This window comes from Chionomys nivalis, chromosome 11 (genome assembly GCF_950005125.1).
Source record: "Chionomys nivalis chromosome 11, mChiNiv1.1, whole genome shotgun sequence".
Lineage (NCBI taxonomy): Eukaryota > Metazoa > Chordata > Mammalia > Rodentia > Cricetidae > Chionomys > Chionomys nivalis.
The window spans coordinates 30,521,764-30,540,231 of record NC_080096.1 but is presented as its reverse complement, the minus strand read 5'-3'; the positions used below and the strand labels follow the sequence as shown (position 1 = coordinate 30,540,231).

At 50.2% G+C, this 18,468-nt stretch overlaps 1 protein-coding gene across 2 annotated transcripts in view; it reads left to right on the top strand.

Annotated features, from left to right (window-relative positions):
- Hivep3 (HIVEP zinc finger 3) overlaps positions 1-18,468 on the top strand; it is a 403,273-nt gene that overhangs the window by 252,105 nt on the left and 132,700 nt on the right. For both annotated transcript variants that reach the window (XM_057783680.1, XM_057783681.1), the window contains one exon: positions 12,524-12,603. The gene's annotated coding sequence lies outside the window, so the exon portion shown is untranslated. The remainder of the gene's footprint in view (positions 1-12,523; positions 12,604-18,468) is intronic.

Below are 18,468 nucleotides of genomic sequence, written 5' to 3'. Positions count from 1 at the left end.
CCCAGGGCCAGACTGCTGTGGAGGAGGCTGGCCTCTGGAGGACAGTGTGGGAGTCCTAGAGTGACTGGGGATAAATTGCTTGTCTCAGCTGTGGTTCATGACTTATGCAAGTTAGGGCAAGAGAGACCAGCTTGCTACAGTGGACCGGGAACAATGAAGTGCCAGGTTCAAATCCTGAGCCTGCTGTGGCCCCACAGCCTCCCCCATGTTGGTGTCAGTGTGAATTGTGCGTTACTCCAGAGTCCGAGGAGACACGAAAGAAGTCTGTGTATCTGTCCCCAAGTCTGGTCACCTGTCATTACTCTCTGTGGCTGTGGTTTGAGTCCCCAGAGACAGACATTTCAAGAACCTGGAGGCTTTCCGGTGAGACTGGGCTCTTGGCAAGGACAGGGACACCCCGAGCAGTATAGGGTAGCTAGGCCTCAGGAGGTGGAAGTGATGAGGAGGAATCTCAGTGCGTTTTCGACAGGGGGATTGCTCCTGTGGGTGAGGGAATGACTGTTCCTGGAAGTCAGATGAAATTCCAATGCAGGATGTCCAACCTCAAAATGGAGTGCCCCTGCTCCCACCTCTGAGCCTTGCTCCCCCAACTCAGTTTCTTTTCCTTTTCTGCATCAATGTTGTTCTCTTACCCTTTCCCCCACTTGTCCTTCAAAGCTTCTCTGTCTATCCCAGAGGTCCTGAGGTGCCTGGAAACCCCTGTATCCGTCATTTATGGCAGTGGCAGCATACTGTTGAGCCTTAATTCCAGACACCTGGCCATGGTCTCTTGTTCTCTCAGAAGTATGCTCCTAAGGGATGGAGAAGTTGCTCAGTCAGTCAAGTGTCCTAGCATACATGAAGTCCTGAGTTTCATCCCCAGCAACACAAACTGGAAAGAGTGGTGCATGCTTGAATCCCAGGACTCAGGGCAGAGGCAGGATGGTTAGACAGTGCCTGACCCATAGCTTGCATCTATAAGGACTGGTTGAAGGAAGAAACGGGGACAAAATCCAGGCTTCCTAGGGACACACCTGCCCAAATTAGGGTTTCTAGAGACTGAGGCACTAGGGACAGCTCTCTGCATTTCAGCCCAAGCTCCCGGGAAGCCCAGCTCTGGCACCTCCACCAAGGGAACCCCAGCCTGGAATTGTGTGCCCTGAGAGAGCTGGTTAGAAGATAGCTGGTGGCCTGTCACTGGAGGATAGTGGAGTGGAGGCTGGCCTCATGCTGACGAGCACATGTGCTCAATCCAAGGCAGGCTGCTTGAGGCCTGAGGTGTGTGACTGTCCCTAGACAGCCCATAAAGAGGGAGTCTATCAGTGACGAGAAGCCGAGGGCAGCCTTGCCTGCCTGGCTCCCACTTCTGCTTGCTTACCTCTCACTGCCCTGCCAAGTGCTACCTGTTCTGCATAGCTCTTTACTGCCCATAGAGCACAGCCACCAACCCAGGCATTCATGGTCCCAACCCAGCCCTGCCCACACTTACCAGTGCATCATTACCTGCTATCTGTCCAGAAGGTCATCCCATCTCCCCTCTTCCAGGAAGTCCTCTGTGACCACAGCTACCATGATCCCTCTCTCCTGGAATCTCCTACTGTTAGAGGATGTTTTGGAATCATCATGATGTTACACACATGCATGCACACACTCAAGCACACATATGGGGGGAATTTCATAGAGTATATTTTGATCATGTCTTTTCCTTCCACAACTCCTTCCAGCACCCCCATTTTATGTTCTTTCTCACATAAACAAAACAAAAAAGTGCAATCATAAAAATAATGGAGTCTGATTTTTATTGGTCAGCTCCTCCTGAACATGATGCCTGCCCTGAAATGTGGTCGACATGCCCACTGCCACCAACATGAAGCTACTCCTGCATACAGTGGATCCCCTGGCCTGTGGGACGCCCCAAAGAGAGATGACATGGATTGGTCCTCTATCCACTCTGAGATGACCAAAGAAGGTCATGAACACAGATATGGCTTGTAAGTTGCCAAGTCCCATTTTGTCTAAGTGCAAGCCTCTTCCTCTTGCCTGGACTCCTATGCTACTCCCTCCAAGATCATCCCATGGCTAGCTTCCCCTGCGTCCGACTGTCCTTTCTCCTGTGTCCTCCTCGCCATGTTCATTCTGCTTTCCTGCCCTTTGGCCTTCATTCAGGCCATGCCTCCTATGGGTGAGCCTTTCCTCCCCAATTCCTGTCCTCAGACCTGTAATGACAGCCCCCTTTCTTCTGCAATTGGAAGAGTTCTCCTTGCACGGTGGGCCACCAGTGTCCCTCACCTCCCATTTCAGTGTGCCAGCATCTCTAGTACATGCTGCGTTTCCTTGAGCAGACGCTCTCGTGAATTTGGACTTGAGCTTGGTGTAAAGTACCCAGCAAAGATGCTCTATCTCAGGACCCACAGTGAAGCTAAGCCCTGAGGATGTCTCCACGCCCACTTGGCACCTTAGAAACCCTAGATTGCCGAGGCCCAGCCTTGGTCCTAAGGGTCTGTCACTTTCAGAGATGGTGAATGCCTTGCTCACACAACAGTGTGTGATAGAGTCTGCGTGGGGATCCTGGACTGGCTGACTTCAAAGCTTTCCTCCCCCATTGCATGACTTTGACAGAGGCAAAAATAGCAGATGGGTGCTTCTAAAATGTGCCACCAATAAACTGCCATGGGCATCTTGTCTGTTTTTTTGCTGCTCCTGACTCCCCATGGGTATACTGCCATCATAGCTCTATCAAGCAGCTGGCAGGTGCATGAGGGTCCTTCCTTGGGTGTCCACCTACCTCTCCCAGCCTTCTGTGGGTCTGCTCCAGGCCCTCTGGCCCCAGCTGGACTTCTCTCCAGCAGTATGAGGGGAACTGCCAGCCATACTGAGCCACCTCCCATCCTGATTGATAAATGAGTCTCGTGTTCTCTCCTGGCCATCTGCCCTCCCTGGTGGTCCCCTGGGAGACCACCAGGCTCCTGAAAGCTCTGAGATCTCAGAGAAGATGCTATTTGGGGGCCATCTGCTTGAGAGGTGCCTCCGGCTGGGGTTCCGCAACTGAGGGAAAAATCCAGGCAGCGGGGGTTGGGAAGGGACTGCCAGGAAAGGACAGCAGTCGGAGGCCTGAGAGCTACCTTTATTTGGGCACAAGGCCAGAGTGTGTCAGTTCTCTCCAGAATTAGGCAGAGCCATATGATGCCAGGCCTGGCTAATGCTTGGATACATTGCCAGGGCAGATGGTGCCAGAGGGCACAGGGAAGATGGTCTGAGCCCGTTCCCCATCCAACCCTCTCTCTCTCTCTCTCTCTCTCTCTCTCTCTCTCTCTCTCTCTCTCCACACACACACACACACACACACACACACACACACGCACACACACACACACTTAAAATTGGGTTGCCAGTGACAACCTGGCATATCATCTTCTTTTTATATTATTCTTAGCCCCTCTGTTGCCATAGCAACTGAACAATGCTTTTTAAATATAGCAGTTAATTTTTTTCCAGCTTCAGCAACAAAGTTCTGGTACTGTCCAGAAGGCCAATGGCTGGTTTCTCTCCAGGGTGGCAGGACTCCCAGGCTCTTCTCCCTATAGGTTTGTCCCTGAGTGTGAGCTAGGTCTAGATGTCCTTGAGGCCGGCAGGGACACTCTGGGTTCCCTGTTTCCTGACCTGGCCACCTTCCAACGCTAAGGAGTGGTAGGAAAAACTAGGTTCTGGAGTCAGCAACCCTTTGCCCCATTCTTCTTTGAGCCTGAGTGTCATTAGTCAAGGACAACAGCAGCTGCTGCTGAGAGTGACTGACAGGGTGGCGATGGGGAGGAGCACCTTGCCGTGGGAAACGCCCACATCTCTGTCTCTGCCTCCTTCCTTTCTGTTTCCCTTCCTCCACACCTTCCCTCCCTTTCTCCCTTGTCTCCCTCTCACTTTTGCCTTTCTCCTCCCCTCCTCCCCACTGCCTTGAATTATTGATGGTAAATTCCCAGCCAGTAACATCAGAGGGTTAAAATCCATAACCAGCCTCCCTCCAATCTCCCCTCAGAACACCCTCCCTCCCTGAGCTGGTGAGCTCATGCGAGTCATCAATCATACATTACGGCTTAGGAACCCATGCCCCGCTGTCCAGCCCCTGAGCATCCAGGGCAGGAGGGAGCCAGGGAAGCAGCACTCTTGGAAGGTCCTGCTGGCTCTAAAGCTCCGAGGAAGGTAGTTGGCAGGATCACATTTGGAACACTACCCAATAACCAGAGATACCATTTCTGGTTCTTTGGGCTCCCCAACAACCCACTGAGTGCCCTCCCTCCAGGTGGTTCATCACCCACTCATTTCTCTGCATCTCAGTGTGGCAGGTCTTAAAACAACACACAACAAAATCTCAGATACTCAGAAACCGTCAAAACACACCATAGGCTGCCCAGAAGGTAGTAGGTTCCCCATCATTGGAAAAGGGAACAAGAGACAGAACATCCAGAGAGCATGATGTTGTGGAAAGGATTGTAGGTTACAAATTGAATGAGCTCGTGTTTCAACCCATCATTCTATAATGGCAACAGTGGTGTTGAAGTCGCCATATAATTTTGCAGAGCCTGGAGTGCGATTACGATTCTCATTCACAAATACCAGTTAACTTTCCCAGGATTGTTTAGATAAGAAAGATGATTCTCAACCCAAGATTCAACCTTCCCTGTTTTCCAAGTTCACTTGCCTGATGGACCAGTGTAGTTCCCTGCTGAGTTCAGGCAGGTGACTAGGGTTTCTCTCTGGGAGATGGTGATCATGTTCAGGGCCAACAGTAAACACAGAAAAGAAGAGAAGAGAAGGGAGGGGAGGGGAGCGAAAGAAAAGGAAGGGAAGAAAAGAGAAGAGAGAAAAGAAAGAGAAGGGAAGGGGAAAGGAAAGGAAAAAGCCAAGCCTGGTGGTTCGGGCCTGAATACCCAGCTATTCAGAAGGTTGAGATAGGAAGTTAGCAAGTTCAAGGCCTTCCTGGACAATTTGGTGAGATAATCTTAAAAAATAAAAGAAAATATGAAAAGGACTGGGGATGGATACCTGGGTTAAACCCTCAGCCCTGGAAGAGAAAGAAGGGGAAGGGAGGAAGAGAGAGAAGAAGGAATGAAGGAGGGAGGGAGAGAGAGAGAGAAAGAGAGAGAAGGGGAGGGAGGAGATAAAGAAGTGCTGCCTGGACTATAAAACCCTGAGACAGGAGGATGCTCTGGGTTGGCATTGGGCATAGATCACTAACAGGGGAACCGATTCAGTATCTGTGTCTGCCGAGAATTCAGCAGACCAGCGGCTCTGGAGGACTTGCCTCTCTTTACGGCATCCTTGCAGTGGTTCTTCAAGAACAGCAGCATCCATCTGTGACAGATGCTCTGCTGGACTTATCAGGGTCACGCAGCTCTGCAGTGGTTGGACTTCAGATGTCTGACACCAAGACTTCCACGGCAGAAGGTGGTGACAGAGGACCTGTCTTGGCCTATTATGTGTGTGGGGTAGAGGGTCTGCCTTTAGTCTCCAGTGTCCATCCTGGTATGAGTCCTGCCTGAAGATGACAGCTCAGGGGTATCCTTGGTGCTTTCCTCCCTCGTGAGGAAGAAGGAAGGGAAAGTAGCTACTTAGGGGTGGTGGGGTGATACATGCCGTGTAGAGAACTGGGCATATCTTGGCTCTGTTAGGTTCTCAGTGATCCAGGAAGCAGGCCAGCTCAGAGTTTGGCTCTCCATCTTCACTCAGGACAGAACATTCATTTGCCTGTCTCTCTGCTAAAGTTAATGTCACCATTAGCATGGACTCTGGCCATCTGCCTAAAGCATCAGCCAACCGTAGACTCCCAAGCTCCCATGTCCACCTCTCTTCTTTACTCTAGAGCATATACAACTCCAGCTTTCTATCTTTCCCACTCTGTCTGCCATTATTGCATTCCCTCAGCCATGAAAGCTGGGGCCAGACTGCTCTCTATGGGTCTCTAGCCCTCGGCAGCATCTGGCACAGGCAAGCCCAGAACTTGGCTAAATGATGCCCCTATGAGAAAGAGCATGCCTCCTTCACACTATCAGTCCTTTCCCGTACTTCCTCTCATACTGGTCCCCAGGCAGGGTAATGGTTGTACTGCTTCAGCCTCCTTCCCGCCTCCTAAGCTCCCCCTAGCACAGCACAAAGCCCTGCTTGCAGGAAAACTATGCGATATCTGTTGAAACCAAGACCAAACAAAGCTCTTGTCTCCCTGCACCTCACTTTCCCCACTTGTACACTCAAAGTTTGGTGACTCCAGGGCTTTGTGAAGCACCCTCCCTTGTGACATTTTTGGATGTGTGGCCCATTGACTGGCATTCTGCACCTGTGTTTGGTGTCCGACTCTTCTCTTAGCTACTTGGTGATCATTCCAACTTCCAGCTTTGGGCACTGTGCAGAGCCTATCTGCCTCCTGATGAGCAATTAAAGCCCCAGAATAACCCATTGTTAAGAATGAAATGCCTGGACCCTGTGTTTATCTCTAGTGTGCCGTGTGTGCTCGGGTCCCTGCCAACCCTGGGGTGAGCGTCCCTGGAACTGCTCTGATAGTGGCCTCAGGAGTAGTCAGCTCCAAGTGGCAGCAGAAACTGATGAAGAACAGGCAGGAAAGGAAAACATCCTCTGCTAAGAGCCAGGCATTTGGGAGATGCTCTTCTCCACGAAGTCATGCCAGGAGGGGATCATTAGCTCCGTTATACAACTCAGGAGTCTGAGGTGCAAAGAGGTCTTGTGCCTAAGGGACTGCTTCAGGCTCATGGGGCTCCTGAGGGGCAGAGATGGGACCTGCACATGGGACTGTCTGGCCAAAGCCAAAGCTTTTCACTGACCCACTTGGCATCTGTAAGCTGTGGTGATGGACAGCCATCATTAGCCTGGAAAACCACAGTCCTGAGATCTTCAGGCTTGCTTTGAGTCTCTTGCGCCCTCCTCTTGGCTCTTGTCTATCTCACTTCCTTTCTGAAGAGAATGAATTCCTAGCAGGACCAGAGGCTGAAGGGCTGTGCGGTGAGAGAAAACACAGAGGACTCCAGCCGTGCCTGCCATGTGGAGGGGACAGAGGCCTGGGGTAGTGGAGCTGAGAGTGCAGATGCAAGGACTGACAGAGCGTCGGGCACATGTCACCACTTACCAGCCACATGGCTTTGACAAATGGGTCAGTTCTGGGGCTTCAGTAAAGTAAAAGACACAGCAGCTAATGGACGTAGCCCTCTTTAGGGGATTCAAGAAGTCACTAGGTAAAACTTTTAGAGTCCTTGGCAAAAGCAGATATTTCAGAAGCAAGTACAGAAACCCACCCGGTCACAATCACAACTGCTCAGTTCAAGGATCAAGGAGCATAGAGTGTGCGGTTGCAGCTGTACCAGAACAGAGGCGTAGACTAGGAACAAGACAGGAGAACTTTTACACTCAAGGCTCACACTAAGGCCCGTTAGGTGCCCCACCAGTATCAGAAGGAGGGCTAGCCTGTGGACCGCAGGTAGCAAGGGTATGCAGGTGTACAGGGACAGAGATGTGCAGGGGTGGAAAGTCAGACCCTTCCTCAGGTAGAGCCATCTCACGTGGTTCCAAGGCTGTCCACCCAGCTGCCCCAGCTTTGAACTGGGATCGTGTGTGTTATGCTTCGGGCTACAGGTGACAGAGAGCTGGCTACAGGGGTTTAACAATAGGGATTAATCAGAAGCCTGGAGCAGGGGGTTCTGAGTAGGTCAGATCCCAAAGGACACCAGTGACGCTGGAACTTCCCAGCTTCCCCGCTGCCCGGCTCCTTTCCCATCAGCGTCCTTTCACCGCAGCCTCAGACTGGCAACTGTCCCGGGGAGCCAGCTGTGTGCAGGTAGGATGCACAGAAGAAATGCACCTTCCTGATGCATTTCTTCCTCTTTCCAAGATTACTTTTATTAGCAAAGATACTCTTTTTCAGAAAAAAGTCTTCCCTTCGCTCTAAATATGAGCAATAGATCCCATTGGTCAGAACTGAGTCCCAGGAAACAGTTTCTAAAAGGTGGTAGTTGCCATAGACTTGGGCCTGGAGAAGGGCTCAGCTCACAGGGGCAGACCTCCAACCACAGAGGAGAAGCAGAATGTCATGTTAAATGTGGATGTCTCATGCTCAACTTCGGTACCAGAACTCCTGGTCACACACAGCCATCAATGTTAGGGGAAACCATTGTCCTTATTCCCCTTGAGACGACCAGGGCTTGTAACCAAAGTTGATGTCATAGAATATATGCCATAGGGTTGTAGTAAGCAGAGGATGTGAATAACAGAACTGACAGGAAGTCAGGCTGGAGAAACAGTTCAGAAAGTATCCAGCATCTTCCAGGGACCCAGAAACATCAACTCGTCAATAGCAATCTTGCCACAACATGGAAGAGTGAGCCCTAGACTTGGAGGGTAGCAACATGCCTGCTCAGTTCTGACCCCTCCCCTTAACTGAAGGAAGTGGGGACATGTGATGTACTATTCTCTAAGACTGGGAGCTCTGAGTCCCCGGGCGGGGGGGATAGAGAGGGGCAACATGCAGTCAAAATGGCAGCAGATGTCCTCCATGGTAGTAATGGCCCTCCAGCCCAAAAGTGGCATGACTTATGGTCCCTAAGCTCTCCGCGGCATGGTGGCAGCAGGAGTCACAAGAAAACATTCTGTCAGTTCACAAAGGGACAGAAAAGAAGATTCTGTCAAATCTTTCTGTGCCATGCCTCCAGGGGACAGCCCCTCTAGACACTCTTTTATCAAGTTTTCTCTCCTCCAGTCACAGCCCAGCACCTCCTGACCCTTTTCAGGACTGCAGGGAAGGAACACCTACTCCTCCACAGCCGGCCTCTGGGCCTTAGAGCAGGAAACTGAAGACAGAAAAGGTCTGGAGCCACTTCAGAGCCTGGTGGACCGGAGAGCAACTGTCCAGAGGGCCACTCCCCAAGCAGTCACCTCTCCTCCACAGAGCCCTGTCCATACTGAGCACCAAATAGAGAATTTGCCTTTTTACTGCAACCTTTGGGCTGAGAGGATGGTACCTGGCCTATTAGCAATCCCTGGCAACGAACCCAAAGCCATGGAAGTAGCACTTAGCTCAGCATGAGCCTGCCCGAGATAAACTCCACCGGCCACCTTCTGCAGATCTCTCTAAAGTCACTGTCATCATCACCTACCCAGCATCCCTTCAGGGTGGATGCGAGTGTCCTCACATTACAGATGAGAAAGCTGAGGCAAACGCATGGCTGTGGAGTGACAGGTTGACGGGGTGAGGGCTGGAATGTAGATATTGGACTATATCCTGTGATCTTAACCAGCAGCAAGGCGGGGACAGAACACAGCTTGCAGAAAAGGAAGGGCTTTGAGAGCTGATGTGGCATGGAGCCAGGTAGTGGAGGACACTGTGCCCCAGCACGGGTCAGCTGGGCCTGCATAGGCACTCACTTCTACCTCGGGAGCAATCCATCCAGCAAAACACCTACTGTGGGTTTATCAAAGACCTGGCAGTGGTGGACCTACACTAAGTACAGAAGACACAACATTGTTGCAATAGTTATACCTAAGCCTTCCTGGGTGTCAGCTGATGTTTAAGGTGCTCTGCGTGGATTAGCTCACTTAATCCTCACATGAACTCCATAGACAAATATCACTGTTTTTACTTTGTAGATGAGTCACAGAGAAGTAGCCTAGCATTCCACAACTGCTCCACATGAGAGCCAGGCCTGGGACCCATTGAGATCTCTGTTTACTTGCCTAACTACACATACCCTGCTCAGGATTTCCCTGCCCCGGTGTAACTTAGATTCTTCCTTTTAAAGTAGACATATTAAAACAACACCCAAAGGAATTTGATTCAATCCTAGGTTGTAGGGACCAGCTGAGCAATGAGAGTGTAATGGCATGATATCATGGAACTAGGAAAGAGTCAGTGCCAGTCACAGAAGCCTGGACCATGCTGTGCCATGGCCTTCACTGCTGTGTACCATTGGCAAAACTTATCACCCCTCTGAGCCTCAATTTCTTTCTTTACAAAATGGATTGTCAGTTCCTGTTCTGTCTGCCTCTGAGTATTCTTCTGGAGACTAAATGAGGTGGCAGATGCGAATAAGATTTCAATGTAGGGGGAAACGCAATGGGCAAGGGCTGGCTACTGAGCCAATGAGAAAACCTGATGTCAGCTTGATAAATGAATTGTCCTAGTGGCCCTGCAGATTGGCTCTGTGAGTGACAAATGGCTCCCTTCAGGAGCTCTGTTGATGTTTGAGGGTCCTGAGAATGCTGTTTTCCTTGGCCAAGCCCTGTGCTCCCATTCCTAGAGTTATTTTGCATCTGATTTTGTATGCTCCTCCAGCATACAATCATTTAGTGATGTCTTTGGGAGAGAGGCCTTGTGTTCAGCCCTGCAGGGAGATGAAAGTGGAATTGTTCCTGCCTCCAGAAACGGGTGGTGTAAAGAACTGGAATAATGCTAACAGCATCAGCAGCTGCTGGCCATCTGTCTGGTAGTCACAGGTTCTGTGTGTTACCACTTCAACGATGTTAAGAAACTGACCCCAAGTTCATGCAGGTCTGAAGTTACAGAACCAGTCTGAAACCCAAAAAAAAAAAAAAAAAAAAAGAAGCAGGAGTAGAGACAACATCATCACAACACAGGGACATGCATCCTAATAGAAAGGTGGTGGTGGTGAAGGTCGATGGCAGTCTTCCATTGCTATTGTTGATAATGATGCCAGTGGTAGCAATGTTGGTGATAAGGTGTCAGTGGTGATGGTGGTACTGATGATGGAGATGGTGGTACTGATGATGGTGCTGGTGGTAGTGATGATGATGCTGTGGTACTGATGATGGTGACGGTGGCACTGATGATGGAAATGGTGGTACTGATGATGGAGATGGTGGCACTGATGATGGTGATGGTGGTACTGATGATGGAGATGGTGGTACTGATGATGGTGCTGTGGCACTAATGATTACAGTGATTCTGGTGATGACAGTGATGCTGATGATGGTCTCAGGACTGTGATAACAGCGCTGCTATTGTTGATAATGATTCATGATGATGGTGATGATGGTGATAAAGGCAATGGTGATAAGATTATGGAGGTGATGATAACAATGACAATGAAGCTGCTGTTGATGATGATGGTATTCATGACGATGACGGTGGCAGTGATGGTGATGAAGACAGATCATGGTAATGGCTGTGCTTCTGTTGATGATGACATGCACAGTGATCTTGGAAATGGCAGTAGTGGGATTGATTCTGGTAGGATTATGGTGATAGTGGTAGTGATGATAGGGACAGTGTTGGTATAATGATGGTGGTGATGGTGTGGTGATGAGAGTGCCGGTACTTGCAAGGACAGTGGTGGTGGTGGCAGTACTGGTGTAGAGATGGCAGGGGTGTTGGTGATGATATGAATAATAGTAAAATGATGATAATAGTGATAATGATGGTAACAATGATGTTGTGGTGGTAGTGGTGGTGATGCTGCTGATATAAATAGTGGTAATAAAATAATGGTGGTGAGGATGATCCTGTTGCTCCTTTGTCATTTGTTGAGCTTCTGCTTTTGCCAGGCCCTGAGCACTTTCTGCTCTCTCATTTAATTCTTGTAACACCTCTGCAGTGATTGTGAGCTGGAAAGAGAACACAGCCTGTCCGAGGGTATGTGACCATGTCAAATAGGTCTTGAGTATCAGTGGGCTTTACTGAAGAGTTGATGCTCTTTCTACCCTTTGGTCCATGACCAATGGGCTATGGGTCTGACAGATGAATGAATATTCATAGGAACCTCATGAAGCTCAAAACCATGAGAACTGAATAGTGTCCTAAATAAATGTGCATGCAACCCTTGTTCAGAGCTATGTGGTGACGTTATGACTGCCCAAATACAAGTTAATTGCTGTGTTGTGTTGCTGTTTTTCATCAATGAGATGCTAAGTGCTCAGTCACCAATAGGAGGAGCTTTGAAAAATAATTTCAAAGATGGGTCTATGTGCTGACAATGGAAGCAGCATCCACCATCCAGTACAACATTCAAAGTGCTTTACCCATGGACAAGCATGGTCATCCTGTGGAGGAAGGAGGCCACACTCTAGGGTGGGCACAGAAGCCTGGGGCATTGGATCCAAGCCTCCATCTGCCTTTCTTACTTGACTTCATCTCTCTGAGACCCAGCACCAGCGGCTAACAGCTTGCTGAGAAGCCATTAGATGCTATTGTGGATGAATGAATGAATGAATGATAGGAAAAAAGAAAGACTGAATTACAGTAACAGGTGCTCAAGAAGCCATGAAGGGCGGTTTCCCAAGGAGAATATGACCTTGAGAATTCTATACACACAAGCCAGGCCTGTGGTTCCTGCAGGTCAGGGAAGGAAGAAGGCAACTTTCTGTTCTGTGATTGGGATGCTAAGGTGGGGTTTTATGCCCAGGGAACTTGGTCTTGTACCCGGAGTGACTGTGTGGGAAAGGGCCCATGCTTTGCTTTGGATGCATGTTTTAGAATTTGACAAAAGCTGACTGACAAGCGGTGAAGGCATCACATTCTGTTCTCTGCCCCGCACAGGCCTCCCTCCGACACAGCCTGGAAGCCCTTCAGATGCCCTGGCCTAGCTTGACGACGACACCACAGTGAGCTCCGGATAGGTGAGTTCTCCCCGTTTCCTCCAGCACATGCACAACACAGACTTGGAGCAGAGGCCTCCGTGCCATGTCCTACAGGTTGGAGGTAGATGTGAGGTGTGAAGCTTTGGAACAAAGCCACTGAAATGTCGAGGTGGGGTCATTATTAGCATTTCTGCTGCTGTTTGTGTGTGGTAAGGAGGCCGTCCTGGGAGGGGATCTAGGGAGTCCATTCTGACTCAGACCACCTTCACCTCTCAGCAGAGACCCAGAACATCCCTTCAGAGCCAGGCTGTGGACTCAGGGAGTGGACAGTCCAGCATCCAACTGGCCCAGGCCCAGGAGGAATAGAATATTGCCACAGCTGTCTCCTGGTGCTAAGGCCCCTGCATTGTTCTGTTAGTCTTGCATCCACAAGAGAGTCTGGCCAGGACTGGATGCACACGGTATGTGTGAGTGTGCTTGGTGGAAGAATCTATGTCCTGTCTGTCAAATCATGATTGATGTCTGACTCAGAAAGTCACCAGCCCCAGGCCTTCCCTCTCATGGCCGCTCACCTTGATATCTTCTGTTGCTTGCTGGACTCTGTTCTCTGTGCTGTGCATTGAGGTACAGAGATGAAAAAAATATGAGCATTACTTTCTAGAAGCTTCAATTGCCATTGAGGAAATGAGTATATAGGGAGATACAACACACTAGAGCCTGTGGAGCAGGAGGGTCTGCTCTATCTGAACAGGCTACAGGCCCACTCAGGAAAGACTATTTGCATCTGGCACTTGAACTGGGTTTTGAAGGACAAGTGCAAGTTCACCAGGCACTCTGACCATGGGCAAAGACTCCCCTGACATCAAAGGATGGCAAGTACATAGCTAAAATGGCTGGGATTAGGGCAGAAGGGGGAGGGGGAGTAGAAGTAAGTCCGGGAGGGCTGCAGGGAGCCAGGGAGCCAGCTTCTGCGTGAACAGGATAGGGAGCATCAGCTCTGTGGCTCCCAGAGGGGTTTGGACTAAACTGACAAGAGGTGCTGGTCTTGGATCCCTCTGAGTAGTCGCCGGGGCTCTGGGCAGCATGTCCCATGCTGGACATCTGCAGTAAGGCCTTCCTGGTATTGCAGCCCTGCAGAAAGGCTGTGAGCACATCAGGCCCCATCCTGAGAGGGCAGCGGCTCTGGCCATGGGCTATTGGCTTGTCCTCTTCCATCTAAGCTGGCCTACCTCTCCTCTGGCCCCTGCAGCATCATTAGCCACCTGCCCAGGGCAAGACCTTTTAAGGGCTCAGCGCTGGTATTTGGTCCCTGCCCTCCTTCCACTTCCCTGTATGACCCCTGGGTGGAGACTGACACTTCACAGTTTTGAAGCTTTACAGTTTCCTCTCTTGGCAGAGGTCCAGACACTGTCACGGCTGTCACTCTATTGTGGCATAGAGAAAGGGAAGGTTCTGGAGCCAGAAGGAGATGTCCCCAGCACTTCCCTGCCCTCCCATGGGGAGCAATGTGATTAGGGCCAACTCCATCTCCCCAGCCACCAAACAGCTGCCTCCTAGATGGCTCCAGCATCCAACAAAAGTGTGGTATGAACATTGCGTGCAGGGCCCATCGTGGGGCTGGAGTTGACATGCTAAGCTCTTGGCTACCTCATGCCCCTGCTGTGGGCCAAGCGACTGGAAAGACCTGTGAGGTTCAGTTCCAAGGAATCATGAGCCATGGGCACGTGCACCTGAGCAGGAAGTGATGCAATGATCTTGGCTTTCCTTGGCAAAATCCACTTACCAGAACTCCTACCTGGGTGCCAGTGGACACTGGAAGCCAGGCAACAATAGGATGCTATGTAAACAAGGGAGTGACCGCACTGTGAGAAAGAAGCCTGGGCACACAGGAGAAGCCAGGCAGGTGCAGAAGAGAGGTCGTACTGTGCTATCAAGGGCTGTGGCAGGGAGAAAGCCTGAGGGAGGGAGGAAAGGAGGGAGACAAGTGGGCTGGTGCTGGAGGGATGTATCCAGTAGCAGTTCAGTGGGGCCGTGGGAGGGGGCACCAGGCAGTGGACATGAAAAACCAGGCTGTGGGAACTTTCACATGCATGGGGCATTGTTAGCTGGCTTTTCTGGTGACCTGCCAGCATGGCTTCTGTCACAGAGGGGCATTCCCAGTCTGCTGGCTCAGATGTCACCTGGAGAGTCACAGCTGGGCCAGGGCCTGCAGGTTAAGAGAAATGGGGTTGAGTTCCATGCTGAGGGAAGCTGGGCAGCCTGGGGAGCAGGAGGCTGGAGAGCCCCTGTGGCTTCCTCATGGGGTCATGGGCCCTCAACTGCCCTCAGACTGAAGAGGCCCGGAAACATTTTTGTGTTTGTGCCAAGCTCATGGAAGAGTAGATGTGGGACTCAGGCACCGTGCAGTCTGTGCTATGGAACCATAAATAGAGGCCTAAGACAGGGTGGATGCCCTGAGGAGACCTTCTGAGCTCGATAGTTACCCAGGCAGGATTGGGGATGCTGAGAACCAACTGGGTGCCAGATACTGCCTCAGTTTTTTATGCGGGTACACTTCCTGCCTGGATAACTATCGAGCAAATCATCAGAATTGATGAACAGAGAGGCTGTGCAACCAGCCCCAGTACCCACAGCCAGGAAGTTGTCCTAGGCAGGTTGAACACAAGCCATCAGGCTCCAGATTTGCTCTCTGGTCTACACTGCCCTTCAGTATAGGTTCATCAACACTCCAGATACCTACAGAGTTGAAACTCTGTGTGCCTGCTTTTCTCTACCACATACTAGGAACTCAACAAAGACATGTTTGCTAAAACAAATGAATGTTAAACTGGGTCCTAAAAGCATTGGGACAGAGCGTGGATGGGGGAGGTGTTCTCGAACAGAGAGGGGAGCTGAGGCAAAGGCCTCAGGTCAGAGACCCTGGGGTCGCCAAGAGGCACTGCCAGTCCTGGAAGACTGAGGGGTCTGGATGAGGGGGTGTCCAAATGGAAGACCTTTCTCATCTAAGGACTAGAACATGCTGCCCACCCCTCCTGACCTGCTGTGCCCCCACATCCACACTCGTCCCTTCTTCCCTCAAAGGCTCCCATGAGCCAGATCACAGGAGGCCACAGATGAGGAAGGTGAGACTATTCAAAACTGCCTCCTGCCCAGTATGGGAGCACACACCTATAATCATTCCAGCGCTAGGGGTGGAGGCAGGACAATCAGTAGTTCAAGACAGACTTGTGTGTGTGTGTGTGTGTGTGTGTGTGTGTGTGTGTGTGTGTGTGTATGAAAGAGAGAGGGGGAGAGGGGAGAGAGAGAGGGAAGAGGAGAGAGAGAGAGAAGAGTGGAGAGAGAGAGAAGAGAGAGTAGAGAGATTTTTCTAAGCAAGTACTTGTTTCTGGATGATTAGGACATGGAAAGGAGATTAGGCTTGGCTTTTTCTTTGTTTTTGTTTTGTTTTTGCAAAGACCCTTCTTCCTCACTGCTTAGGCTGTCCACTGATAGCCAGGCGTGGGCTTTGGCTCCGTGACTTCGTGGCTTCCTGACTGGGCATCCTTGGCAAATCAGCCCACCTTTCTGTCCTCCACTTCTGGCTCCATAGAGCAGGAATTAAAAGCACTTGTGAAAATGAATAGGGTGTGGTTGGAGAGCCGCCACAGCACTGGGCTCAGGGGAAGTTCCCCGGGCACATGGCCCCTGTTTCCACACAAAGCAAGGGGTGCAGATCTAGGATCTATATAACATTAGCCAGCTACACGGACCCACATAGGCATACTAGGTCCTAGAGGCAGACACAGCTTCATCATTTTGTATATTTAACATGCAGTTTAGACCCTCTTAATATGTTCCATTCTGATCGCAAAATAACACATATTTATAGAGAAAACTTTGGGAAAATGATGAAGAGTTCATCTACCTACCCTTCCACATCCATGGTTGAAATAGTCAATTTCTTTTCCATGTTTTTTCTCTTTCTTTCCTTCTTTCTTGCTTTCTCTTCCTCCTCCTCTTTTTCTTTTTTTCTGTTTTTCTTTTTTTTGAGACAGGGTCTTTCTATGTAGATCAGCTCACCTCAGCCTCACAGAGACCCACCTGCCGCTACTCCCAAGTGTAAGAAGGAAAGGTGTGCATTGTTGTGCCCACCTGCATGATTTGTTGTTGTTTTTCCTATTACAGGTAACCAAGCTCAGGACCTCAGACATGTTAGGCAAGGGTTCTATGGCTGAGTTACAGTTCCGGTCCTCTTTATTCTGAGGTAGGGTCTTCAATTCACTCTGTATCTCAGGCATACTCAAACTTTTCATCTTTCTACCTCAGTTTCTGAAGTATTTTGAATTATAGGCCTGTACTAACTGCCTGGCATCTTTCACCTTCTTTCTGTCTGTACATTTTTAAAGTGTGTGTGTGTGTCACATTTAATAGAAACCCAGAAACAGATATTGGGGTTCAAGCTGAAGATCAGAAAAGCAAAACAGCCAAGCCACTTGAGAAGTCTTATCTTTATCAAGGGTGGGTGACTGCAGACTGAGCCCTGAGCCTCTGAGCCCTGAGCCTTCTCCTGTCTTATATGCCTTTAGTGTGGGGACTAAATACATGTGACTCCCTAGTCCTGGGATTAAAGGTGTGAGCCACCACCACCTGGATCTGTTTCTGCATTGATCTTGTGTAGCCCAGGGTAGCCTTGAACTCACAGAGATCCATCAGCCTCTGTCTCCCATGTCCTGGAATTAAAGGTGTGTGCAACCACTGCCTGGCCTGTATGGCTGACTAGTATGGCTGGTTTGCATTCTGCTCTTTAGGCAAACTTTGTTTATTAAAATACAAATGAAATATCACTACGTGTGTGTGTCTGTCTGTCTGTCTGTCTGTCTGTTTTTCTGTCTCTATCTTTGGACTCGAGTCTGCATTCTGTTTTTTAACCAGGCTGGGCTACTGAGTCAGGCCACTGGGCAGGGCTGTCTGTCCTTCTGCCCAGGAGCACTGGAGGCCATGATTGCACGCTCCCCCTTCTGCCCTGGTGGCTGGTTGGAGGCATCTGACCTTCGGATGTTCTGTGTCTCTGGCAGACACACAGTAGACACTAATTTTAGCTTCGCTTCTGGGGCCTGCTGCTCATAGGGTCTGCATATAATGGACGCCTTATGTAGACAGCTGCCCATAGCGCAGGAAGAAGTGTCCCACCTTAAAATGCTTCTCGACACCAGCCAGCACTCTGCTCTCGGAGAACAAGCCGGTTCCCTGTTCCTTCTCCCACCAGGAAGGGGCTGTTGTTTGCGTTCATGGCCAGGAGTCTGCACGGAGGGCAGGCGGCCCACCCAGCACACACTGGGAGGCGGCTGTACAAACACAACCTGGGGCTCCAGTTTGAACAGAAACAGCTCAGAGAGATGTCCCAAGAAATAGTTGGGGATGTGCGGAGAATCTTTAGAGCCACAGCTCAACGCTTTGTCAAGTGTGTACAAAGGGACAGTGTCATTCAGTGCCCCGCTTGTCCTGTGTCCTGCTGATGTATACTCAGCAACAGAGGTGAGGGAATTGAGGCTGGGACAGAGAGCACTTTGCTTGGCGCAATGCAGCAAGTCAGTGGTAGGGACTTGAATCTGAGCATGGGTGGGTCTTACTCCTAGGCTCATGCTTCTGTTCAGCACCTGGTAGGTAGGTAAGTGGCCCAACCTGACCCAGCCAGTCCCAGTCAGATCCAGCCAGATTCACAGCCAGCCACTGCATCTCTCCTTCTGTTTGGCTTTCTTCATCCAAAATGGGAACACTTTAATTCATTCTTCCTTCCCTTTCCTTTCTCCTGTCTTCCTTCCTTTAATCATTTGTTGTTGTTGTTGTTGTTGTTGTTGTTGTTGTTATTATTGTTTTTGTTGTTTTGTTTTTGGCAAATACTAAGACATCTTGAACAACGATGAC